At 49.9% G+C, this 26728-nt stretch overlaps 1 long non-coding RNA gene across 1 annotated transcript; it reads left to right on the top strand.

The window, feature by feature from the left end:
- The first annotated feature begins 1109 nt into the window (after positions 1-1109).
- Positions 1110-25987, top strand: LOC131824712 (uncharacterized). Its single transcript, XR_009350950.1, has 12 exons — positions 1110-1180; positions 4878-4942; positions 5033-5098; positions 6035-6290; positions 7634-7721; positions 9075-9272; positions 13960-14067; positions 17594-17784; positions 18736-18948; positions 20335-20640; positions 22591-22659; positions 25407-25987. It is a non-coding gene; the product is annotated as an uncharacterized LOC131824712 (long non-coding RNA).
- Positions 25988-26728: the final 741 nt, after the last annotated feature.

Here is a 26728-nt window from a genome sequence, read left to right on the forward strand (position 1 = left end):
GTGAAACTTCCCAAACTTTCTTTCCCACAGTAACTTTCAGCCAATGGGAGGAGGAGACACGCGGCACAGCTCGTGGACCGCGCCCCCCCATTGGCCGCCAGGCACAAGGCCTGGCGGCCAATGGCGCGCGCCTGAGCCCGGGGCACCGGAGGCTACAACGTCAATCAAAAGGATTTTAACCCTTTGCTATTCTTCCTGCTGGGCTTTGCTTTAGAGAGGATTTTTCCGCAGGTTTTGTCCCAGTCTAGTTTATTTCTTTTGGGGCCAGGTTCTTTGCTCTTTATTTCCTTTCACATGTGTAATAGAGCTGCTTTGACACTAATAAGAAGTTCATTTGAAATATATTAAAAAAAAAAAAAGACTTAGAAGGACAGGGATAAAAGAGGAGAACGTATGCAAGGGTGTGAGTTAGCGAAACATCTAAGTGATTTCCCGCTCAGACACTATACACTGGGGGAAGGAGGATAATGGAAAGCGATCATGCGGAAAAGGGACGCCAATGTGTGTGTGTGTGTGTATATATATATATATATATATATATCATGCAGAAAAAGGAAAAAATACCTCCCACTTACATTTACGAATTTTCAGAGCAAGGGTTTTTTGTCGATGTTGTTTTAAAATCGGCGCCCCCCCGCCCGCCCGTCCCTCATTCCTCTTCTGGAATTGGGGCCTTGGATCCCGCGCTTCCCCAGGAAACAATCAGAATAATTTCCAACTGGGCAGAAAGGAAATGGAATTTCAAATGAAAGATGAACAAGAGGGGCTTTGATGGCAAAGCCTCAGGGACGCACGCGCGCCCTCGCCATCCTTTTCCTTTCCACCCACAGATTCTGGGTTCTGCGGCCTATTGAGGTGGTGCGCCGGGCGGCAGCCTCTCCCCTCCTTCTCGCCCCGCGGGCGGCCGGGGCAGCCTCTGCACCCGGCGCGCGCGGGCCCTTTAAGAGCTACACCAGCCGAGCTGCAGTTTGACATCAGCCGGCCGGCGAGGGCGCGCCTGGAGCCGGAGCACGTGCCAGGATGTTTTATTGCCGCCGCGGCTGCGGCCGGGCCGGGAGGATGTGTGTGTGCGTGCGTGTGTGAGTGTGTGTGTGCGCGCCCCGGGGGCAGGGAGGCGGGGGGCGGCGGCGGGCGGCGGAGCGCGGGGGCTGGTTCTTGGTCCCCGGGAGAAGCCAAGAAGGTAAATAGCAGCTGCTGTGCTCGAGCCTGGGAAAACCCCGCCCCCTGCGCCTGGCCGGGGCTCATTGGCGCGCGCTGCGTGTGGGGTGTGTGTGTGTGTCCGGGGCCCCCTCCTCCGGCCCCCGCCGGGCCAGGAATCCGAGGGGGCGGCGGGCTGGGAGCGGAGCCCCGGCGCTTACCACCGCCCCCCGCCTTTCCCCGGCCAAGGTCAGCCCTTCCGGGCGGGGAGCGCACGCCCTGGGGTGGATAGTAGGGAATTATTCCAAGCCCCCACTCCACCCCTGATTTCGGGCTTGGGGTTTTAACTCAGCCGAAAGCCTCACTAGCAACAGCCCGGGGGAGGGGTGGGGGCATTCTTGTTTGCTCCTTGCCCCGGCCCTCCCTCCCTCCCCTCGCGGGGCCCCCGGCGCCCGCCGCGGTCACGAGATGCCTGACCGCACTTAGGAAGCGGCCGGGTCAGCCTCCTGCCTCCGCTCGGCGGCTGCGGTTAAAGCGGCTTCGCGCCGCCCGCCCCTTCCCCGGGTCCAGGGCGGCCGGGCAGCTCCCCCTCGCTGCGCCCAGGCAGCCGCCGGCGGGCGGCCGGGAGGAGGCGGGCGGCGCAGGCGGCTGCGTGCTGTCGGCTGGCCGGGCCGCGCGCCGGGAGGAGCCGCCGCCGCCGCCGCCGGGTGCCACGTGGCGGGCGCCGGGCCGGGAGCGCCAGGGCTCTGGCGGCGGCCTCCCTGGGGGATTTGCCGCGCGGGGCGGGCGACGCGCACTGCCCTGGCCGGCGGGCCGCCACCGCTGCCTCCCGCCCGCCAGCGTGGGTCTCCGGCCCCCGCGCCCCCACCCCCTCCACCCTTCCCGCCACCCGGGAGCTCGGCGCGCTGCTCGGGGGGCTCCGGGCAGCCCGGGAGCCCAGCGTCTTGTTTGACGTCGCGCTTCTCCCCAACCCCCCCCCCCCCCCGCCCTCCCAGCCCTCCCAAGCTCCAGGCTTGGAGGCCGCCAGAGGCCTGGCACACATTTCTCAGACACTTCATTCCTTCCTTCCTCCGAGCTCCCCACTGAGATAATGTTGTAAATGGTTCCACCAGATCTCGTCCGGATGAGATTCAGCGGTTCCTGACTCGGGGTGACCTTGGGCAAGCCCCTCTAGTTCTTTCATTCTGTACAGCACGCTCTGTGCCAGACACTGTGTTAAACCCTGGGATTACCAAGATGAGAGATACAGTGGCAGTCTGCAAGGAGTTTACAGTCTACTGGAGGCAGACAGACCCTGATTTTCTGATGGATGACCGGGCATTCCTCCATTATTCCTCTCCCTTAGGGCTTAGATGATGGCGTGAGCGATCAGGAGAAACTAAAGGAAGCACTAAACCACACTTGTATGGGCAACACTCTTGCCCGACTATGCGGGGGTGGGAGGGGGGAAGGCAGGGATGAATGAAATGGTTATTACCCTCAAGAAGCCTACAGCAGATACTAGACTCAGGAGTGCAGCTGACATCTGTTTCCCAGTGTATTCCTCCAGTCGGTTCAAGAGAAAAATTTGTGTGTCTAGATAGAAGTAAAATGCTATGGAGGTTTGGGATAGTTAAATTACTAAGAAATGGGTGTATCCTGGAACACTTCTGGGAGGAAATGGTGTGTGCTTTGTATCTTAAAAATAGGTAGGATCAGGGCACTGGAAATAGGAGTCATGGGGCAGGGGGGAATGGGAGTACTCATGGCATTAAAGGCCTACAGCCTGGAACTTGAGGTCCTGATTCAGAGAGCATGGTCTGGAGTCCAGGGTGGATGACAGGCAGGAATGTAAGAAGAAACTGAAGGAGGAGGCTTGCAGCCAAATCACAAGACCCTTAAACTTCTCACTAAAGGACTTTAGCCTTATCTTCAGACAATGGAGAGCTGTGAAATGCTCTTGAATAGAGCAGGGACAGCAAGGTTCTCCTTTAGAAGGATGGCTCTGGCAAAAGTGTGGAGAGTGGATTGCAGAATTTAGAAGCAGAGAGCCCAGCTGGGAGGATTCAAGCAGTGAAGGAGGTTCCTAAGTGCCAGGTATAGACTGTCACCAGGAAGCACCTGCCTAGAACCAGCTCACCTGGACACTGACTGCGCACTGTCCAGTGACCTAAGTTCAACAGAAACCTGTATACCCTTTCACGCCACATTCCCCACGACGTGGAGTCTAACTAAAGACTCATTTGACTCTGACCGAATTTACCTTCCAAGCATCATTTCCATCTTGCAGGACAGCCCTCACGTCGGCAGCCAAACCTTTACCTCATTGCAGGCTTGGTTTACTCACTCTTGCCCCTCCGGCTACTCTCTGGGATTTTGGTGTGTTTTCTTAACACACTGCCGAGTGGGCTGTGCCCTATCATGTTCTGAAGAAATGATGAACAATGTCTCCTTTGTTGACCTGCACCCTGGGCCAATGGCACAGAACTTTTCTTTCTTACTTTAAACAGATGGAAAGGTGGTGATGACAAAAAATTGTCTGTTGCTTTCGGGGCAGGGGAGGAAAAAGGGGAGTCTTCCTGTGTATTTGAAATCCTCTTGGTGAAAGGTGATGAGCCTCCCAAGTCACCCTCCTTTCTTGCCATGCAAACTTTGCAAGCTTCTTAAAATGCTCTACTCAGCATCTGACTTTTAAAAAACTGCATAAATACTCTGACCCAGATTCTTCCAAGGAACTAAACCCTTCCCAGGGAAGCATGTTAACCCTTCCAGGTACCCTCCCCCAAGCCTGTGAGAGCCTGTGACTTCCTCCAGTAAGTTCTGCTATGATATTGTGGTCTGCTGTCTGGCCCTAATGAACTAGCTGGGTGTGCCACCCCCTGTCCCTTCTAGCCTGAATGGTTTTTTTTTTTTTTTTGTTTGTTTGTTTGTTTGTTTTTTGTCTCTGCCTCTGTCATCCCGGGATTTGGCACCCTGAAGGTGCATGGGGAATGCTGATTATAGTCAGGTTAGGGTCTCACTGCTGGACCTAAGGCAGCTCTCATGGGTCAAATAGTTAATCAGCAACTCTTTATTGCCACTTTAGAATGCTTAGACTGGTAGAATGAGCAAATAACTTAAACACACACACACACACACACACACACACACACACACACACACATTTCTGGAGAGACAGAGGGGTCAGTCAAGTAACCAGAAATGTGCCATGAATTTGTCTCTGGGCTGAACAGACAAACAAACAAAAAACCCAAACCCACGAAATCTCTGGCCCTCTTCCCTAACCATTCAAGAAGAAAATTTCTTTGCGAAGGTACTTATACACTACTTTTCAGTATCCTTACTTATCCTGGTCAAAGAAAATAGGACCAAGCTGACACTCTTTCCAGCCCTTCTCAAATGCGGACCTAAGCTCCTACATTCAAGAAAAGACTTTAGGGATTGGAAGCCCCCCACCCCCATCCCGCTTAGATAGGACGACCTTTATTTTTCAGTCCTCCAACCCCCCAAAGCAAAGGGAAAATTGCACCCTGTTCATCAACAGAGGTCACTTCTTTGATCCCACTGTGAGACCAGCAGAACACAAGGAATCTTTCCTACTGTATCAACCCAGATAAATAGGACTAGGGGCTGCTCCCTTTATCCCTGTCCGGCTTTCTGGCCCATGAAGGCTGATTTTCTCTGTCTTCTGACATTACCTGTTTGCTTTAAACCATAAAACAAATAACTGCACCTCTAGTGAGATTCCCCTTTGTCCCTAGGTATCAGAATGGCTTGTGGGTTTGGCTTAAAGCTACAGAAAAGACAGAGGGAGAGAAGAAAAAAGGTATTTTGCCTGAGGACTTGAAGTCTCCCCCCCACCCCCACCCCGTTTCCCTCCGCTTGACTGACTTTCTCACACTCGGATTCCCTGCAGCCTGCCAGAGCCGAGGTAGCTGCACGGCCAAGAGCTATCCTGGGAGAGCTATTGAAAGAGCCTTGAGTAAGTACACATGGGGCGGATTTCTCCACCCCCAGGACCTGCTGCGCACCTGTACAGGGAGCAGTCCCACACATATCACCTGATCGCAGCCTTTTCAGAGACCGTGAGAAAAATAAAGCCCGGGATAGAAGAGATGTTTGTTGTCTCCCCGGAGCCGCAGCCAGCTCCCCGCAGTCTGAGTGCCCAGAAACAGCACGTTGCCGCCGACGGTGGGGCGGTGCACGCGTGTTTGCCGGTGCGTGAGCCTGGCGGGGGTGGGGGGAAGGGTTGGGGAGCCAGAGATCACTTGCAGAATGACAGGCCTCCCTGCCTACATTTTCTCGCATCCGCCTGACCGGTAGTTTTATGATCCTTTGCTGGAATCATGATTGTAGTCCTTCTAGATAAGAGCCCATAGATGCTCATCATGGCAGAATTCACAACCAGGATTTCTCACTGGAAGTTTCACGGAAGAATGTCCGCCCCCCCCCCGCCCCCTCTTCAGAGGAACAACAACAACAAAAAAATCCTGAAATGGAATTCAAAGTTAAGTCTACGTGCATATTTGGCAGTTGCTGAATATATACTTTTTGAATGAATAAATAAATCAATAGCTGCATCATTCCCCCCACCCCCCACCCCCACCCCAGAGAAGGGTCCATAGCTTTCAGCAGAATGTCAAAGCTTCTTGGGACCCAGGAAGGTGGAGGAAACGGATTTAGGCAATCTCCATTTACAAGTTGGTAGTCTAAACTCCAGAGGGGCAAGGGACTGACTTAAGGGCCTCCAGCAACACAGAGCCAGAGGGGGAGCCGACAGCCAGCTCCGAACTCTTTCCACCCCACCACAGTGCTGTGGCCCGTGGGAAATTCAGGGTGGGGTTTTATTAGAGTTGTGCTCACCACCAAAGCCCGGATTTAAAATAGACACATTAACAAAAGGACTTTGAATTTCCAGAACTTTTTTTTTTGTTTCAAATTCTGCGACACTTGAGCCGCTCTGCACCCAGTTTTTGGATGGAGAAAAGGATAGTCAAGAAAGCCAAGTGTTCATCAAGAGAACAGGACTCAGGAATGCTTGGAACAAGAGTCCTGGTGGCCATGAAGAGGCATTAGAAACAACTGCAAGTCTGCATTCCATCTTTGATAAAGAATAAGCTGCTACTTCCCAACAAAACTGTCTGATTGGTTTCTAGCCAAGCGGGGACCTCGAGGTGCAAACAGGGTGAAGGCAGAAAATTTGACTTTGGCTAATAGCAGTCTGTAATGCTTTCTGCTCCCCACTCCCCACCTCCCTTACAAAACTTGACCAAGCCAGTGAGACCAGGGAAATGTGCACTTTTTTGATGGGCCCTGAAAAAGGATGGTTGCCAAGAAAGCCTTTTCCAAACCGGGTTGGGGAGTGGGGGTGGGGCAGTGCACTCTGGAATGCCTTACCTCCCACATTTGACCCAGTCATCGGCAGCAGCAGCAGTGCAGTGGAAAGGCTCTAAACTTGCTTTTAGCTGACCTTTACCCTCTGAACAGCACTGCAGTGAGGCAAACCTGCAAGCCCAGGGATGAGAAGGGCATTCCCCGGGGAGCATAGGGTTGCTAACTGCATCTCCTATTGTGAAAGGTTCAGAACCGCACAGGGGCCAGTGCCTGTGGGTGCGGGGGAGGGATGTATCTGGAAGGCTCAAGAAGGCAGGGTGAAGCCTAGCCCCTTTAAACCCAGGACATGCATTTTATTTGGCTTCTTGATGGCTGCTTCAGTTGTGACATCAGGTCAAATTGCTTAAACAAAACAAAACAAAACAAAAAAACAACAATAAAAAAACCCCACCCAAACCCTGAGTTAGTCCGGAAAACGATTAGGATAAAACTTAATGCCTGAAAATGATATGAGGCGAATGTTCCAACATTTTTAAATTAAAATCTCCATCATTATTATTCTCCCGTCATTTCTCTACTTACAGGAGAAGGGTCAGGGGAGGCTGGGGAGGGGACCTGAGAGGGGGTATAACTGAGCATGAGAGAAGTGACTTGCCCCAAGTTCAGCAGCCTCTCCAAGAGGAAATAGCAAAGCCAGAATTAGGCTTAGATTTTCCACCCACCAGTCTAGAAACCCACCTCGCCGTATCTCGCTAAAAACATCTTGACATATCATTTACAGCAAGTGGCTAAAATCCACCAAAGATGGATTTTCCAATCGGGAACCTGAACTACCTGCTGGCGAGTGATTTGGTAGCGTGACAGGCTATGCCCACCCAGAGCACGAGTAAATTCCAGGCTTGCTGCACTGGGATTTTGTTTGGGATTTGCCCATCACTCTGTAACCTCTGGAAAAGAAAGGATCTTGATTTCTGAGTTCCAGGAGCTGGGAAGCCACTTACAGGGGCCACACAGAGTAAGTCGGCCTGCCTCTCTGTCAGCCAAAGCAAGCCAAGCCACAAACCATCCTTCCTTTCCTTCAATTGCCAACCTGTTTCCCTCATTAGTGCTCTAAAAGGAAGATGGGAAGGGGGGCAGGGAGAGAATATGTCCAGGCCCTGAATCTATGCTTTATCAATACTAGGCTTTTATGGGGACCAGAGAAGTTGGGATAATGCTGGAGCCCAAAGCCATTGAGCTGCTGGCTGACGTCACACATAGCAGAGTGAGAGGTGAGAAACAGAATGGATTTTCCAAGTGGTTGATGGATGGCATTCGCATGTGAAATATCTATTTTTCCTTTTAGAGATCAGGCTTAGGGAACAAGAGAAGATGGTTTAGGCAGCTGCTGTGGCCACGGCTTAAGACTCTGGTGGTTTCCAGCACGGCTCGGGCCGTCCAGTCTCATCCACAGAGCTGGTGGTCACTGTGCCCTGCTTGGTAGAGGACAGGGCACTTTCTAGTCCATTATAACATTTTGTCCTCATATATGGTTTTATGATCTAGAAGGATATGGTGGGAGGCTCAGGGAGGAAGAGAAAATTCAAGTTGTCAGTGCAGGAGACATTTGGTCAGGCTATGGGCAGTGGGGGGCACAGGATATAGGACAGGTAAGCTTTCTGGAAAACAGTACCTCTAGAGAGACAAGGCAGGGCAGGGAGCTTAGCAGCCAGGGGAGAATTAACTTTTCTTTCTCAGCCATGGGCAAAAATAGAGTTTCCAGAAAAATGGAACAGAGAGGAGAAGAGAGATGTCTGTCAGCTTGGTATAGAATAGTGGTGATCTGGAGGACACGTCTTTGAGAGTGTGTGTGTTGGGGGGAAGCAAGGAGGAAGTGTACTCTCTTGTGATGGGAAGCCCAGTGCAGGAGAAGAAAGGGGAAGGAATCCCACCTAGCAAGAAGACGACTGAGCGGGTTCTGGAAAGGATACAGGAAAGGCAATAGCCATAGTCTCCCCTGGGCTGAGGCTTCCTTCAGCAGACAGTACTACCTACAGGGAGACAGGGGCTCTGAGTGAGGGGGCCCTTGCATCACTCTCCCCATTAGATAGTTCGTTCTGTGCTAGTTTGTATTGCTGTAGGCATAACATAAAATGCCACAGACTGGAAAAGGCCGTGGGATTGTTTGGGGTGGTTGCAGGGAATCGGGGGGCTATGGGGACCCTGCATTCTGTGCCATGGTTGGTCTGAGGGTCATGGTCCCGACGTCAAGGTGGCTGCCCCTTCAGAACGAAGGGGAAGGCAAGTGCATAAAATCCTCGCCGCTCTAGGAAAGGACTGAGGACCGAGTGCTCAACCCCAGCTCCCTAACCACTTGTGGGCAGTTGCCCACATACAGTGCATTCGGGGCACGCTCTGCCCTCCTCTGTGTGAGGCGTTCTGTGAGGCAGAAGCCAGTGAGGAGCGAGCCAGTGAGGGAGCCAGTGAGGGCGAGCTCTGTTGCAACACGATGGTGGGTAGTGCTGCTTGCCTAAATGATGGAGGTCTCTTGGTAAAGTCCCGGAGCATTGCCGGCTCCTGGAGGAGGTTGCCAAGGTGTGTGGGTTTATCCGGCATGTCTCCAACTGTGGCCTTTCTCTCTCTAGCCCTCCATGGCCATGGACGGAGCCAGCACTCACGTTCAAGTATTTGATCTCCTTGTCCTCGGTCGCGAGTCCCCCTCTTCACCTGGCACTTGGGACAGACCTAGACTTGGTGTCTAGGACTTCTTGTTATCTGGACAGAAGGATCGAGTGTCAGCTTGTTTTCTTTGAGACACGTGGACCTGTGTTAATGGTGCTGAGGTAATGTAGCCAAGGATTTCCAGTGGCCTATTTCACTGCATTCAGTTCATGACGATTCTTGAGGACCTACTGTGTGTAAGGCATACCCACACGCCTCTTTCAGCAGATCACTTCTATCCCCGCTGCTGTGTGAATGCTGGTCATCTGTGCAGAGTGGTGAGACTAACAATATAAAAATTTCCCCTTTGCCTTCCACTTTTTTCACATCTATCGCTTCTCTGATTAGAAAAAATAAAATAATAATAATAAAAAAATAAGCTCCGAAATTCCATATAGTATCTGGCATCCCCAGATCTTTGGAGAAGAAATACACGAATGAGCTTTGACTTAAGGAAATAGGTTTTATCGGCAATTGGGTGAAACCCTCAAAAGATCCGCGTATTTTTTCCAAAATTTTCTTGGTTGTGCAATCTAAGAGGTCGGTTGCCTTTGGCTGCTCCTGGTGGCCACCTCTGGCTAGCCGGGCTATCCCCTACAGACAGCTCTACTCTGTTGCATTCAGGTGAATTTGGAGGAGTCCGTGGTTGTCCGTATTTTCCCAGGCCTATCTTTATTGATGGTTATTAAAGGCACACCACCACATGGCAATATGAAAGTACAAAGCAATTCCCAGGGTAAGGTGCGTGGGAAGAAGTGAGATACTGAGCTCCCAAACCGTTCCACTGTAATCACAGTCTGCCGGATCGTTGTACAGTTAATCAGTAAGGTGCAGGTAGCCGGGTTCCACCGCCGGGCAACAGATAGGAAGAGGAGGAAAGGCGGGCGGGGAGATCACTGTTCCTTCTGGAAAACTGTAAGAGAAATTAAGAAGGGGTCACCTGGGAAAGGAAAAGCTGATGGGCAGTCACTCAGGTGGACCAGGAGCCCGCAAACGGTCAGAGGAAGGAGCCCCGCTGACCTCCTCCCTGGCTCGCATGCTCTGTTCGTGCCAGGCCCTCATGGAACATTCTGTGTAACCAGGAAGGACGGTGTCATCGTGTGCAGACACGCTGGGTTTAATAAGTGTAAATACAACACAAGAAAACACCGGTTTTTATAGCACACCCCAACACACCTGTTGCTTTACGATGCTGATGATATTGATAAAGGGGCCCCTTAAAGTTGAGGTGAAATGACCTCGTATTTAAATAGGCACTTCAAGTGTTTTACAGCTGTGATTGACCTGGTGATTATTTCTGTTAGGAATGTTTCACACAGATCTCTGTATATATTCAGGGAAAATGATGGCCGTGGGGTTAGAACGCAAGGACGACAGAGTCAGACGGCCTTGGTTCATGTTCTAGCTTGTTTGCTTTCTAGCTATGGGACCTCAGTCTTCTGTACCTCAGTTTCCTTCCCTGTTTAATGGGGAGATAGTCCCAGTGCTTATAGGACTGCCATGAGGACTAATACGTATTGTGCTTAGAACAGGGCCTGGCATGTCACAAATACAGTGTTAAGTTTTCTGCCGCTTCTCTCAGTGCTGTCTGTGTATCAGTATGTAAGGTAGGTAGCCTCATTTATCAGAAAAAGAAATCACAAGATGTTAGTTAACATTTTCAAAGAAATGGATGGGCAGCCACTGTGGTAAATTGGTCCATGACTATTTGACAAAGCCAAGGCTTCAGCCAATCTTTCATGCATGCTTCATAGGCTGGGGGGACCAGTAGAAACCTAAAAAATTATCTGGTTCCCGGGGCGCCTGGGTGGCTCAGTTGGTTGAGAGTCTGACTCTTGATTTCTGCTCGGGTTATGAGCTCAGGGTCCTGAGAGGTGCTGGGCTCCATGCTGGGCATGGAGCCTGCTTAAGATTCTTTCTTCTCCTCTCCCTCTGTCCCTCCCCTGGCCACACCGTGGCTCTCGAGCATGCACACACAGTGGCTTTTTCTCTCTCAAAAAAAAAATATACCCCCCACACACATACACACCCACACACATACACACACATCTGACTCCTTCTCCTTTTCCAGAGAAGAGGGTCTCCTCCACACAAGTAACCCTGCTCTGAATAATTGTGATGAGCCTCAGGCCCACAGAAGGGAGAGTTCTGGATGCAGGCAAGGGCATCATCGTGGGCCTGGCGCGCAGGTGTGTGGGATGGCCCGGCCCCTCAGGGAGGTATGGGAAGAGCTGCCAACGGTCACTTGAATGTGCAGGAGCACACTCAGGCAGGCCCTCGCTAGATCCAGCTACCATTACGTGAAGTACGATTGGTGGAGACATGAGCGTCTGAGAGGCCTTTCCTGCCCGAGCAGGTTCTTGTCGATGACTGTCTAATTCGTGGTCCCGACTCGGTCACTTCTGAAAGTAAAAGATAGTGTTGTTCCCAATCATGTCAGGACACCCGGCCTAATTTGGGACTCGTGGCCATCCTGGTTCTGTGGCCTGTGGTGACATGGGCTACGTCGTTCCTCCAGCTAGTCAGATGTCTTTTTATCAGAGATACTCCCTAAGAAGGAACACCATTCTTGGTCATTGATGTCTTAGCACTTCTATGTCTCTGGAAGGTGATGCCATTGATCTACCTTCCGTAAAGGAAGGAGCCCCATTGTTGAGCCTAGAGAACCTTGTTCAGCGTATCTAGAAGGGAGGGTCAGAGGAGGCCCTGTCATAGTTGGATGGTTGCTTACAGGATGTGTGATGGGTCTTGGTCTCCCTTCCATAGAACAGACATGCCTTGAGCCTCCCCATCTTCTGGTCTGCACCAGGCTGTGGGCTGGAGTAGCCATGCCACCAGCCACTCTTGTACCTCCCGACTGTGGCTGACAATATCCGTTTCTCCTGGGCATGGGAATACAAGAAAGCAAGTGCCGTAATTTGAAATCCAGGCCCTTGTTTAATGGCAGAAGGAAGACCCCAAAGGAAGGAGCTTTTTCCCCACCTGAAATACTTGCCCTTTTAGTCTTGTATTTGACTAAGTCTTTTATGGAAAGGAAAAAAAAAAAACCCAAAACCAAAACACTTTTTTCCCCCACCGAATAGGTCAAAGTCAAGGTTTGCTCTTTGTTATTTTCTTAAAAAAAAGACAAGAAAGAAAAGAAAACTGGGTCCCTTGCCTGAGTGTTCTCCTATGTGCCTATTTAATGATTAATAATACCTTGTGGGCTATTGTTTGATGTGGCCTCTGCTGGTTTGAACAGGAGAATACTGATTCACTCTTGAGGCATTTATGAATCACAAGTGTTTACTCTGAGACAATAAACGAAAGGGGGAGATTGAAAAAAAAAACACCCAAATATGTTGAATTCTTTGAGCAGAAACTGGAGATAACAGGGGATCTCAGTCTTTGATACCCCATGTGGGGCCCACCGATTTCTCTCCCAGAATCAAGACCACGTCAAATGACCAAGATGAGGCATTTGAGTTTTAAAGACTTTTCCTTTCACTCGCTGATAGGATTGAGGCAACTTTTCCTCTTATTTTCCAGTCACATGTATCCCTTGTCTTCCCACCTGTCTGGTCCCTCCATGTCAGTTGTTTAGAAGGGAGTTTCTGGGGCACCTGGGTGGCTTAGTGGGTTAAGCCGCTGCCTTCGGCTCAGGTCATGAACTCAGGGTCCTGGGATCGAGTCCCGCATCGGGCTCTCTGCTCAGCAGGGAGCCTGCGTCCTCCTCTCTCTCTCTCTGCCTGCCTGTCTGCCTACTTGTGATCTCTCTCTGTCAAACAAATGAATAAAATCTTAAAAAAAAAAAAGAAAAAAAAAAAGAAGGGAGTTTCTGGATGGTTCTTTAGGGGACCTATTTCCCTGAGAGGGTGGATTCGACAGATGGAGGGACACAACAGGCCTCAGTGACAGACTGGACCGGGATGGCCAAGGAGGAGTCCCTTGATGACACCTGGTTTGTTACCCAAACAACTAATTCTTCTACAGCTCCACTTGCAATAAGAGGTCCTAGACTTATTATTCTCCCTTCTTTCTGCCCTGAAGCCCAGAGTTGAGTGAAAAAAAGATTACTACATTTGCCCCTAATTACCCTTTATTATTATTTTTTTTAAAGATAATTTTAGACTTAGAGAAAAGTTGCAACTAGTTAGGGAGCTCTCACACCCTTTCACCAGCTTCCCCAGCGTCATCGAACTGAGCAAATAATCTTGGTCCAGTGCTCTACACGACAGACTTCCTTCCAATTTCATCAATTTTTTTTTCTAGTTGTTGTTGTTTTTGTTTTTTTTCCGGGACCCCATCCAGAATTCCAGGTGCCTTGAGTTGTCTGGTGACCTCAGTCTCCTCTCTGTGACAGTTCTGAAGTCCGTCCTTGTTTTCATGATGCTTTTGGGAATACCAACCAGCTGTTTTCATAAACTCTCCTCCTGGGGTCTGTGTGCTGTTTTCGCATGATGAGGTCAGGGAGCTGCACTTTTGGGGAACACATAGCAGAGGTGGTGTACCCTTCCCAGAGCAACAGGGAAGGGGTGACATGTGTTGTCTTATTTCCCTGTTGCTGTTAAGCATGATTATGAGGGTCAGACGGTTTCTGCCAGGGGTGTCCACTGTAACGTTACACTTTCCCCCTTCCTAGTCCCTGAATGTTTGGGGGGTGATACTTCAAGGTTTCTGCAAATATGCTGTTTCTGCTAACCGTTCTGCCCACCAGATTTAGGATCCATCAAAGAATCTTGCCTGTGGCAATTACTGCTGTCATAATCTAATAGCGATTTTTGATCTCCCTCATTCTTTTTACATTTATCCACTGGAATGCTGCTTAAGGAGGAATTACATGATGTTGCAGGTGATAAAACAGAAATAAGGAATCCATACTCTTTTGAAGCCTACATTTAAACTGGAGAGATGGACAAGCAAAATAAATGGAGTGGGGTAGGTAGTATATTAGTACTATAGAGAGAAGTCAAGTAGGGAAGGAGGGGGAAGTGCTGGGAGTAGCAGGTTTAAATCACATGGTCAGGAAAGGCCTCTGAGGGAAGACTTGTAGCAGGGGAGGGAACCAGTACGTGAATATGGGGTCTAAAGAGGAGAAACTGCAAGTGCAAAGGCCCTGAGGCAGGACCATGCCTAGTGATGGGCCCTAGGAAAGTGTGGCTTGTACAAAGTGAGCAGAATGCAAAGGGGAGAGAGGGAAGAGGAAGCAGAGAGTGGCAGACCAGATGCGGTGGGCTTGGGGCGGTCCTCATGGCCTGGCTGTGGCTCTGAGGAAGCCAGAGCCTTGGCAAGGTTTTGAACAGAGGGGTCACACCTGTTCCTAAAAGAGTGCTTTAGCTGCTGCCCTGTGGTGGGCACAGCAGGAGGCAAGGAGCCCACAGGGAGGAAACCATCACATTCATCCAGGAGGTGGTTGTACTGTGGATATATTTTAAAGATAGAACCACCACTGCCAGGAAGGGACTTTCTTGTGGCCAGCAGCTTCAAGCTACCTCCAGATCCCCCAGGGGGCATATCCTTCCTCCCCAGCATCGAAGTGGGGCTTCAGGCACATGTCTGAAAGAGTCCAGGCACTGTGGCTTCTCCTGGGAGCCTTCTGTCACCTAGGTCCACCTTGTATCTCTCTGCACTGCACCACACGCCTCGCTCTGCCCCGAGGCCAAGCTTCTGTTCTGGTCTACCCATCACCTGCCATCTTCTCAAGATCCTTCCCATCTTCTAAGGATGCAGTTCTGCTGCCCCCAGCCCCACTCTCTGAACACTTCCCTGTCGGTGGGGGACACTAACCAGGTCCGCTTCACGTGTGCGGCCCCAGGAGACAGAGACCACAAATATGCCTGTAGTGTGAGGGCCCCTTAGACACCAGGACTGCCCCAGGTGCCTCAGCAGCCTGTTAGCTGATCTGTCGGTGTATGGCATACGTTCAGAATGAAACGATTATGTTTCTTCTTAATCACGTAAGTACATTTTGCCTTATACTCCACGTATATTCATATTTCCTTTAATATAAAAATAATGTCTCTGCCTCTCCCTCTGCCTAACTCTTCAAGTCAAATGGAAATTCCAGATTTGCTCTAGTTGGGCTACCCCATATCCTTAGAGGGGTGCTGTAAAAAAAAAAAATAGTTTGAGAAGTCAGGTGAGGGGTCCAGGGAGAGGTAGATGTCACTGAGGTTTCATTTGCTATGAATGGATTTCTCTTTATCTGGTGATCAATTTCACTTTAAAAAATGCATACGTTTAAAAACTTCAAGCAGCAGAAAAGGGTAGATCCTGAAAAGTCACCCTTCCATCTGTGGCCCCAGCCCCCAAGTCCTGTCTTGAGGACAGCCACTCTTACTCACCAATGCAGGGATGGCTAATGAACAGTCAATGGCTGGTAATAGAAAGTGCTGACCCATTGAAGGTAAACTGAGGCACCATGGAACCCAGCCCCCAGCAATGTCCTTCCCAGGGCTAAGGTGGCTTCCATGCGGCAGGGTCAGCTAACCTGTCATTTCTATTATCATCTTTGGTTCAGGCCCCCTAAGGATAAGTTTGCAAAAACCCCATGCTAGAGTGGAACTGGGGCATTTGGCATTGCCCTCTGTGGCTCTGGATCTGTGCCCTCACGGGGAGGTCTGCTGTCATTGAGATCCTCTCTCTAGCAAAGCTACATTGGGAAGAAAGGCAGGTGGGGGTTGTCGGGGGAAGCCAGCCTCTGCACCGTGATCACAGCAATGTGAGCGATGACAGTGAGGTTTCGGGGGGCTTTCTCATTCCTCCCCACTCCTCCCATGCCTCAGAGGCTCACCTGAGAGGCAGCACTCTTGGCCACCTTTCCCGTGGGAATTCAGCACAGCCGACAGAACCCCTGAACTCTGCTGGGCCACTGCCAGCAACCTTCAAGCCTTTCCCCCCTGCCGCTTACAGTGACATGATGTCATTTTTATTGAGGCAAGATTAGATTTTTTTCTAAGTTTTCAAAAGTGTGCTTCACATGATCTCTAGTACTTTTCCCATTGAGTGAAGACCACAGAGCTGCCAATTTCAATTTTCTTCAGCTTTTATCACTAGAAGAAGATTAAAAGGAAAAAGAAAGGGGGAGAAAGGCTGAATGAAAATATTCCACTTGGCCCCGGCTGTTAGCATGAGGGTGGCGGGGGACACCCGCATCGCCCGCTCCCTTTTCTGTAACTGGTGCAACAGGCCCTGGCTGCTGGAAGATGCACAAGATCCACTGGCCCGAAGGGTCCTCCTGCCAGGAACTGGAAGAGAGTAAAGGTACAACCTCGGGTCATTCACGGTCGTCAGGAGAGGATCAGAGAAGATGTTTATCATTTGGGAGGCTATTGGGTAAAATACACTCTAGGAAAATCTTCGTCCTCTTAATTCTAAGGGACTGGATCCCAGGGCCTCAGATCAAAGGCAGACGTTTAATCGACTGAGCCACCCAGGTGCCCTGCCATTTACATTTCTTTAAGGGAAATTGAAGAATGCCGCTTTACATGGATCATGGTTTTTTGGGTGCCAACTCAACCTTCAAAATGACTTGGTGTGATGGAAAAATCTTGAAAAACACAAGCTCCAATCATGTAAAATGAGGGAATGAAGTGTGGCAGAGTAAGGGACATGCCGAAAAAACTACATGTCTTGGGACGCCTGGGTGGCTCAGTCGGTTTAGGCATCTGCCTTCAGCTCTGGTCATGATCCCAGGGTCCTGGGATCAAGCCCCACATCGGGCTCCTTGATCAGCTGGGAGCCTGCTTCTCCCTCTGCCTGCCATGCCCCTACTAATGCCCTCTCTCTGACAAATAAATGAAATCTTAAAAACAAAAAAAAAAAAAAAGAAAAAAGAAAAAGAAAAGAAACACATGTCTCCCACCCTGTAGGAGTCTTTTTTTTTTTTTTTTTAAGATTTTATTTATTTATTTGACAGAGATGGCAAGTAGGCAGAGAGGCAGGCAGAGAGAGAGGAGGAAGCAGGCTCCCCTCTAAGCAGAGAGCCCGATGCGGGGCTCGATCCCAGAATCCTGGGATCCTGACCCGAGCCGAAGGCAGAAGCTTTAACCCACTGAGCCACCCAGGCGCCCCCCACTCTGTAGGAGTCTTAAAGTGGAAACAACATTTATATGACACCACCACTGATGAGTCGAGTTCACATTCCTGCTGGTCTGTTCCTCACCACAGCCTGTGCAGTGGGCGGGGGCAAAATTTACCACAGCTCTACACTGCACCTGGCACGGAATAGGTGCTCAGTGAGGGTTTGTTGAATAAATGTTGTGTAAACCCCCAATTTCTAGAGGTCAGACAGCCTCACAAGTAATCAAGAAATCAGTCCCAAGTCCCTTGGAGTAAGTGGCAGAGGTAAGACTTGACCTTAGAGGTCTTGAATTCACTCATAGAAGCTCATTAGTACCCAGTTCTCCTTAGAGGCACTGCCTCAGAGAATTCTCTTGACAACTGGCCTTTCTCTGGCTGGCAGGAAGGCGACTGTGAAGGCAACCTTCTTGAAGATGGCAGTGAGTCTTCAAAGAGTCACTTCAATGGATGGAGGCCAAGGTGACTTCAGACGTGGACAGGACATCTCGTGAGGAGACCCTGCTTGGCTGGAAGGTTCTCCTAGCATTGACTTGGTTGTGCTAAGAAACGTGGGCATCCGGTGTTGTTCTTCAGGTATGGATTTCTAAGTGGTCCCAACTCCTTGTGAAAGTCTCTGCAGCTGTCTGACTCACTCTGTCAGTTATGTGGAACAGAAGAAGTGGCTTCAGAGGCAACTTATGAGGGAATTCTCCCCATTTGTGTCTTGTGAACCTTGATTCTTCTCCTCCTCAGAGCGAGAGAAGGACTGTGTGGGGAGTGATGTAAGTCCCAAGTAGTTTGCAAGGCTTTGTCAGGACGTCAGAAATAGCAGCTGCAGTATCACTGGGCTGAAAGAGACCCAGAGAGGGACTGAGCACCTTCTCCTGCCCACAGGGGCTGGAGGTGATTATGGCCTTGTGGAAATATGCAGCGTGGGGACCAGGAGGAAGCTGTAGGAAAGGAGGGTCTGTCTGGATGAGAAGGGAGACCAGAGTGTGAAACTTCATCTTTTTGTCTAATCTGTGCTAAGGGCATGAGGCAGTACACAAAGGCTTTGCCCTGGAAGTCAGAGAAGGATCCGGGTTCTAGTTTTGCCTGTGCCGTAGACTTATGTGTATGTCCCTGCGGGCGGTGTTCCCGCATCCTTCTCTGGGCCTCGGTTTCCCCATCAGCAGTCATAAGACATTGGTTTTCACCCAATGCCTTGGGAGGTGTTTCCTCCCCAGGCAGTGCAGGGTCTGAACGTGGAGGTGATGCTGGGCGGGAGTGGTCCCTGTAAGCTCTCAGATCCTTCTACCAGAACAGCTTGGCTTTTGCCTGTTCACACGTTCCATGGTCCTCACACAATTTTGTTCAAAGAAAGTATTCCACTGGTTTTGTGTTTAAGTTTGAAAACCACCAACTTAGAGACTCAGAATTCCTTTCCAATGGAGAAAATCACAAGATTCTTCTCTGATGCCTCCCTGGCTTTTGGTCTTTTGTCTCCCCTGCTCTGTAGCACGTTCTGTGTTAACCCCTTGGATCCCTCTTTTTCTCTTTCTCAAGGGTCGTCGCAAGCCAAGTCCGCAGATGATTTGGAGCATGTGGGGCTTGCTTTAAAGGCTGCCTGGGAGAGCCCCCCCCCCCACCCGCACTGCTCACACTGTCCCCAGCCCGCCAGTGGAACCAAAGACTTGAGATCTCCACTGTGCCTTACTCCCCATAACCAGTACCTCGTCTCACATCCCTCTCCCACAGCCAGCACACATAGGACATCGAGTAGGTGCTTAGTAACTGTTTGCTGAAAGGATTGGTGAATGAATGGCTTGTTCGCCTCTGTGGGAGGAATCACAGATGTCCCCATCTCGAAGGGCCTTCCCGGGACTGACTGGAGCTTTGTGAATGCTGTGAGCTCTGTGTGTTCCTTTTATGAGCTGGGATGGTTATGGCCTGTGCGGGTCATCCCATGGTATGGGTTCACCTGTGTCCCCTTAAAAAAGGTATCCAAGTCCTAACCCCTAGTACTTCAGAATGGGACCTTTTTTGGAAATATGCATTGCGAGAGGTTTGCAGATGTAATTCGCTAAAATGAGGTCATGATGGATAGAGTAGGGTGGGCCCTTAATCCAGGGGGACTGGTGTCCTCACGAGAAGAAAAGGAGACACACAGACACACAGGGGACCGACAGTCATGTGACGATGCAGGCAGAGATGAGGGATGCACGCGGTGCGAAGGAACGCCGGCAGGCGCCAGAAGCTAGGGGAGGCAGGCCAGGATTCTCCCCTCTAGATTTCAGAGGGAGCGGGGCTCTGCTGACTCCTTGATCTCAGACTTACAGCTCCCAGAACTGTGAGGCAATATGTTTCTGTTGTCTTTTTTTTTTTTTTTCAAAGATTTTATTTATTCATCAGAGAGAGAGGGAGAGAGAGAGTGCACACAAGCAGGAGAGCAGCAGTTGAGGGAGAGGGAGAGGCAGGCTCCCCACTGAGCAGGGAGCCTGATGCGGGACTTGATCCCAGGACTCTGGGATCATAACCTGAGCTGAAGGCAGATGCTTAACTGACGGAGCCACCCTGGCGCCCCTAATTTCTGTTGTCTTAAGCCACCCAGTCTGTAGTACTTTGTGAGGGTGGCTCTAAGGAAGGACTATATCCCTCTACCACCAAAGTTATGCTTAAAAGGAAAAATCTACAACCTCTTTTTCCTTTAACCTCTATGAAATGTTCATAGGAACCTGTTTAACTTGAATTTACTGTTTTGTAGCATTAATTACAATCTCTATCCAAATGCTTCATGTATTTAAAGCTCTAAAATCTTTGTATATTGGGTCATATGTGTGTATTTATTGGAAAGTAAAATAGACAAATCAAAAAGCAAGCAACTTCCCTCCCAAACAAACCAAAAACTCCAGTCCTAGCTCGTCCTAGTCCTCATCTTTTTTTGAGGCAAATTTGCTGAGAATCGGCTACTCATTTGACTTGAAAGGTTGAATGCAAGTGGGGCCTGGGGATGAGTTTCACTTTCCTCTCTAGGAGCTCCGCGTGCTTGCCTGGTTTAAAGCAGGGGCACAGAATCACTGTTCACACCTCTGCAGAAGTGGTACTCCTTGCTTCAGAATATGCTTCCTGAGTTTTGTTTCATTGGCCCTCTCTTCCTGGGAGCAGGTTACCGGCTCTGGCTTCTCCCGGGTGCCCTTGATCAAGCAAGCACGGCCCTCCCTCCTCCATCACCAAGGAGATTCAGGAATTTGTGGGACCCAGCTCATGTCGGGTTATTGAGTAACTGGCGGGGCATTGAATGTCAGGGCTGAGAAAACAAAGCTGCCTACCTGTTGGGCCAGATGACTTCACAGCCCCAGCTGGTCTTCTGGCGCGGGCTTTCTCCAGCTTCCGTCAGTGACGCCTTCCAACAAGCCCCGCCCGCATCGTGCTGTTCTAAACACCCAACTTGAGGATTCTTGCTGTGCTCAGGTGAATGGCAGCCCCTTTGGTTCCGACTAGGCCTATAGCAGTCTTGCAGGAGTGGGAGGAGGTCTTTCCCAGAAGATGGAAGTTGAAAGGAATGAAGGGCTTACTGTATTTTAATTCAAAATCCACCATTAATCTCCCAACCTGGATTTCTAGCCCCCTCCATAGGTGTGGAGAAGACCAAACCATCACCAGCTACCCCCATCACTCCCCCAAATCTGTCCTGGCTGACCAGGGCTTTGCTGCCCGAAAGAGAGGTTTCCAGTGCCATTTTTCCAGCATAGGTACCACAGCAGCAATAATTGTGGGTATCTTCGATCCACAAATCTTCGGTGGGGAAAACCATCTTCCCCAGGTCTCAGCGGATGACTGGGGGCCTCCTTTAGGTTGTATCTGTGGAACTGCTGGCTTCCCAGTCAGTGTCTCTGACAGATGCCCACAAACCCCAGGAGGATAGGGAACGGTCTCCAACAGCAAGTCGTGGTCTCCTCAAGTTTGGTTCTGAAGAACTGGGGGAAACTGAATTATATAATTATTCTGTGGTGACAGTAAATTAATGCATTTGCTCATTCATTCTCTTATTCATTCATTACATGGACATTTTCTGAATCCGTTCATTACAGGCTGTGCACTGTGTGATGTGTTGGGGAAATAAAGACACGGCCACAGTTAGTGATGCTAGTGTGACTTGTGCCTAAGGGGAAGTCTGTCCAGGGGGCTGAGAAAGTTCTGGGGACCAAGAGACAGATCAGCGGCCCCCAGGGAAGCGGGGCCTGCTCTCCTGGGCTGAGGATGACCTGGACACTTAAGCAAGAGCTATTGCAAGTGTTCCACGAAAGGAACCTCCAAGAGGTGTCAGTCCTCCTCAAGAGGGAGGTGGCCGGGCAAGTGATAGAGTTCACCCCAGTAGTCTCCTTGGAATTTTTATTTCAGCTTCCTTATATGAAAGTTTTCCTTAGGAAAGACAGAGAGGAACATCAATAGAAAACAGATTCCCAAACTTTTTTTTTTTTTTTTAAGATTTTATTTATTTATTTGAGAAAGGGAGTCTGCGCATTCCTGCCCAAGCTGCGGGGAGGAGCCGTGGGAGAAGCAGGCTCCCTGCTGAGCAAGAAGCTGATATGGGGCTCATCCCAGGATCCTGGGATCATGATCTGAGCCGAAGGCAGATGCTTAACCAACTGAGCCACCCAGCTGCCCCAGATTACCAAATGTTTTGAGACAAAATTGGTTATGGCACACATAAGACCCAAGCCTTGCATTTGACAGAAAGATGTCATAGGCTATCCTTTGGTCAATTCTAGGTTGCAGTTATAAATGAATTTATAACTACATGGAGCTCTGGGCCTCTCTCCCAAGGTCAGACTTCCATATTTGCTTGACTGTGCACTGGCTCCAGATCTCATGGGGAACATTCTGTTTTATGTACTGGCCTAACACATCCTAAAACAGACATTCTCCAACTTCGCACCTAAGAACACATTGCCAATTTTTTTTTTTTTTATCAAAGGGTCATGCCAGTTTTATTTCTGCAGTATATGGGCGTAGATGAGTTTAATTCTAAATTATCTGCTGTTTGCCTCTTGCTGAACACATGGTCAAGAATGAGAATGAGTTTAACCCTGTCCTTGTATTTGATAGAGTCAACACAAAGAAATAGGTTTGCATTACATGAGTTTAGCTCCTTTACGTTGAACTGTAAATTAAACATGACCCTAGCTTTTCTTATGTGTCATTACAAAAGATAAAAGTTCCTTTTTGCATCTTCTGCAAACCATCATTGAGAACCCCAGCCACTTGGCCACTCAGTGTCCCTTGTATCAGGACATATTAACTCTTTCTCTTTCCATTTGTGTATCAAATAATGATACCTTGGCTCTCAAGAGCTCAGAGTTCCCCTTGATGCTTGTGGGGAAGTAAAGGTCTCTGAAACTGCTTCTCCTCCTCTTTCAGGGAGAAGGAGAACAGGCTCAACCACCACCAGCCAAAGGCACATCAGGTATCAGGGTAATTGATGAGTAGGTAAGCTTCCAAATCTGCAGGTCCTCTCTAACCCCTGTATCAGGGAGTGAGGTGAGACCTCCAGCTTCTTCCCTGTGCTAGACTGTGGGATCTGCCTGTTCTGCCAAGCAGACCCTGAGCCCACGTGTTTAAGCTGCTGCAAGGAAAGATTGTGAGCTAGCTTCTAGAAAGCCAAGAGAGTGGGAGCAGCAGAGAATGGCGACCATCCTGCTTGGTGGTGGTGGTGGGCAGCGAGCGGTGAGTCCCTGTGCAGGTGGCCAAGGACAGAAGTCTTCAGTGGGCCAGAGAACAGGCGTGAGACCAGAGTGCAAAAGGCAGGGACTGCATCACAGTGCTCCTGGATTCAGTGACCACCTTTTGGTGAGTGTGTGCTCACCAGTCACATTAGCTGGAAAAGTTCCACTCCAACCCTCCCCTTTTGTGGGCTGCTGTGCACAAGTCCCTCTTCCATAGAAGGGTGAAGAAGAGAAGATGAGGTTTATTCCCAAGGGTACTTAACTGCAGTAGCCAGCTAACCTGGCTAACATAATTGTCCCTTTCTTTCCCCCGTGATGTTTGGGATTTTTCCCTCTATTTGTTTCTTGAGCTTTGCTATCATAAGCATATTTGTTTTTTAATTGTAAGCAACCTAAATTTTTGTATGATATTACATAGGAGTAAATAACCAAATGCGTGGAGTTCTAAGGCTAACATGTGCAAGAAAGAGAACAAATCAAGACGCTCTGGGGGTGAGGCCTTAAAGAGCTAGGACTCCAGCAAGAACTTAAGTCAGGGGGACAATTCTCTATAGGTGACAGGCCCTGAGTTGGGTGGGACTGAGCCCAAGAATCATGAGATCAAAGGCAGGGTTGGAGGTGGGAATACTCGTGAGTAGATATGAACAATTGTCATTCTTTTAGCCCTTTACAGTTTGTAAAGTATTTTAACATCCATTATACCCCCTCATCTTCACACCAAGCCCACGATTGCATATTATCATCATCCCTGTTTTAACCATGGGAAACTCGGCTCGGAGAGTTCCAGTGGTGGATCTGGGACTCCTACCTGGGTCTTCTGGCCCCGAATTTCATCTTTACCCCACCCTCTGTCCTACACTCTCTGGGCTGGGGGAGGGGACCAACCCACCTAAAACCCACCTAAAAGGCAAGAAAGTGTTCTACAGAGCAATGGAAAATTATGGTATTGAGTTAAGGCTGAGCCAGACTGAGGAGGTCCATTGCAGATTTCATACAGAGGAAATAGGGAGCCATTGAAGACTTTTGAGCGGGAGTGTCACGTGATACAAGTGGTAGGACCCATCAGTCCATAACTAGTAATCACAGAGGCTTGGGAGGTGGAAAGGGGGAATATGGGAGGAGAGATGTGGTGAGGGGGCTTGGGGAAGAACTTTGGGTCTCCAGATTCTATTGTTAGTACCCAGGAAGTTGTCGGCTTTTTTTCTTGTGATTCACTGCTGTGCCATGGAGTTGGAGTTAGACAGAGCTGAAATATTCAGTCCCTTTCATTCACTGTCTTTATTAATGAGCCAATATCTCTGACGTTTGTTCCACATGATTTTCAGCCCATATCAAAGCACTAACATGATTTAGAGTTGGAGCAAACATCCACGTTTATTATATTTCATGAATATTTACCGAGGACCAACTATGTGCTGGGTGCTGGGCAAGATCCCCCTGCTAGGGAGACAGAAAGAATGGGTTGCAGAGCCCCGCGTTTGGGTGCTCTCAGGCTCCAAGGGGAGAAGGGGTTGGAGATAGGGTGTGGGGGAGGGGGAGGGGAGGAGCTTAGACCCGGACACAAAGACTGCAAGAGAGGGCTACCAAGACTGGCTCCTTTTCACACCAGGAGGACCCGGATTAGGCACCGATCCACCTGCAGCCGGGAATGTCCCACTCTGAGGTTGCCTTTGTGGGGGGGGGGGGGGGAATCAAAGGGTGTCTCGGAGCCGCCAACAGCCCCAGCCCCAGCTAACTTCTCCTTTCTGCTCTGCTGTTGGCCAGCCCTCTGAAACTGGCTGCTCCAGAATGTCCAGCTGGGAGTCTGTCTCCTCCCCCTCCTCCCTCATATCTGCTCCCCTGGGGCTGCAGTAGCATGCCCCACCTTCCCAAAGGGAAAGTCTGTGCTGCCAGATGCAACCGGACACCTGAGTCCCGCGTCACTGTGTGCCCTTGGGCAAGTTATTTCTTCTCTTGGGTTCCTTCCTCTTTCAGAATTGGAGCAGCTCCGGGAGCTCTAAAGATAGGATGGTGATTACTGCAGAATTGCAATGTACGTGCGCGTGCGCGTATGTGACTTGCTGTTTAATAGGGTGCTAAGACAGCAGGAGGGCTGGCCTTTGCGTCCCCCACCCCCACACGTGTGGCTCTCATTACTGTCAGGAGGCCTTAAGTCGGGCCCCATGGAGATGAGAACAGACCCCTTAATTAGGCACGGTTCCCAGAGCGAGAGAGGGAGCAGCCTGGGCCGGGCTGCCCTGGCGTCGCGGGGAGCCCAGCCTGCAGGGCTGAAGGGGGGTGGGAGGGGGAGGCGGAGGGCCGGGGCATCTGAAGGACTCAGCAGGTTTACACTGTGCTGACCCGATGGATGAATGGGGCCCTGTCCACCCACATGGGGTCCTGGAATCTTCAATTATGGCAATTACATCAACAGGTCGGAAGGGCAGCACTTTCCACTGAAGAGGTTCAGGGCTTAAAAGAAAAATCCTAAAGCCACTATTTTTTTTTTTTCCTTCTTTCTTTCTTTTAAAGGGATTGGGTTGATGGAAGAAGACCCCCATCCGCCGTCTAATTGGGCTGTGGGTGAAAAACAAAGATGTGGCACGTTTGGGGAGTAAAATCTGGCTGGCACGTGTTCGCCTGCTTCTGGACTTGTGGCTCTTCTCTCAGTCGGCTTGGCGTTGGAGTCCCCTGAGCATGGGCAATTCCCCTGTCATCTCCCTGAGGGAGGGATCTGGTGACTTCATCTCTGAAGCTTCCTGGTGTGCAGCACAGAACCAGTGTCCGAGGGTTGGATTAGACCTTGGAGAAGTCATGTCTTCTCTCCGGCCCTTGACTTCCCTAGCTTAAAATGGGCATAATGTCCTTTCTCCTTCCCAAGCTTTTAAAGAAGACTCTAAGGGCGCCTGGGTGGCTCAGTGGGTTAAAGCCTCTGCCTTCGGCTCGGGTCATGATCCAGGGTCCTGGGATCAAGCCCCGCATAGGGCTCTCTGCTCTGCAGGGAGCCTGCTTCCTCTTCTCTCTCTGTCTGCCTCTCTGCCTAGTTTCGCTCTGTCAAATAAAAAAAAATTATTAAAAAAAATAATAAAGAAGACTCTAGTTCCTGCTCTGCATTCAAGCAAATTGGATTTTTTTTTTTTTTTTTTCTCTCTTAGCCTCCACGCTGCTGCGTAGGTGAGACTCAAGTGAGGCTCTCGCACCAGCAGCCTGGGCACCACCGGGGAGCTTGTTAGAAATGCAGAATCTCGGGCTCCACGCCAGACAGACCAAATCTGCGTTCGGCCACAGGGTGCACGTTACAGTTGAGAAACTCGGCCCTGGACTGAAGCTTGTACACAATGAGTGAGAGTGAATGAGACTTGCTCTCATCTATAAAATGGGGATAATGGTATTTGTTCTTTCCCATCGGGGTGATGCTGGGAGAGGGCATAAGGTACAGTTGGCCCTGGAACAACATGGGTTTGAACTGTATGGGTCCACTTACATGCAGACTTTTTTCAGTAAATATAGTAGAGTGCTGTAAATGATTTCCTTATGATTTTCTTAATAACATTTTCCTCCTTTGGCTCCCTTTATTGTAAGAATACAGTAGGTAACACATATAACACACAGATACGTGTAGATCAACTGTCATTGGTAAGGCTTATGGTCAACAATAGACTATTAGTGGTTAGGGTTTTGGGGAGTCAAAAATTATATGCAGATGTTCGTCTTTGAGGGGAGGCAGTGCCCCTGATCCCTGCCTTGTTCAAAGATCAACTCTACTTTGTAATTATAACAGTCTTTTATGCTGTCACTCCCTGGACCGTTCACTGAGCAGCTACTATGAGACAGGCGTGGGGTTCATACAATAC

The sequence above is a fragment of the Mustela lutreola genome, chromosome 2 (assembly GCF_030435805.1).
Source record: "Mustela lutreola isolate mMusLut2 chromosome 2, mMusLut2.pri, whole genome shotgun sequence".
Classification (NCBI taxonomy): domain Eukaryota; kingdom Metazoa; phylum Chordata; class Mammalia; order Carnivora; family Mustelidae; genus Mustela; species Mustela lutreola.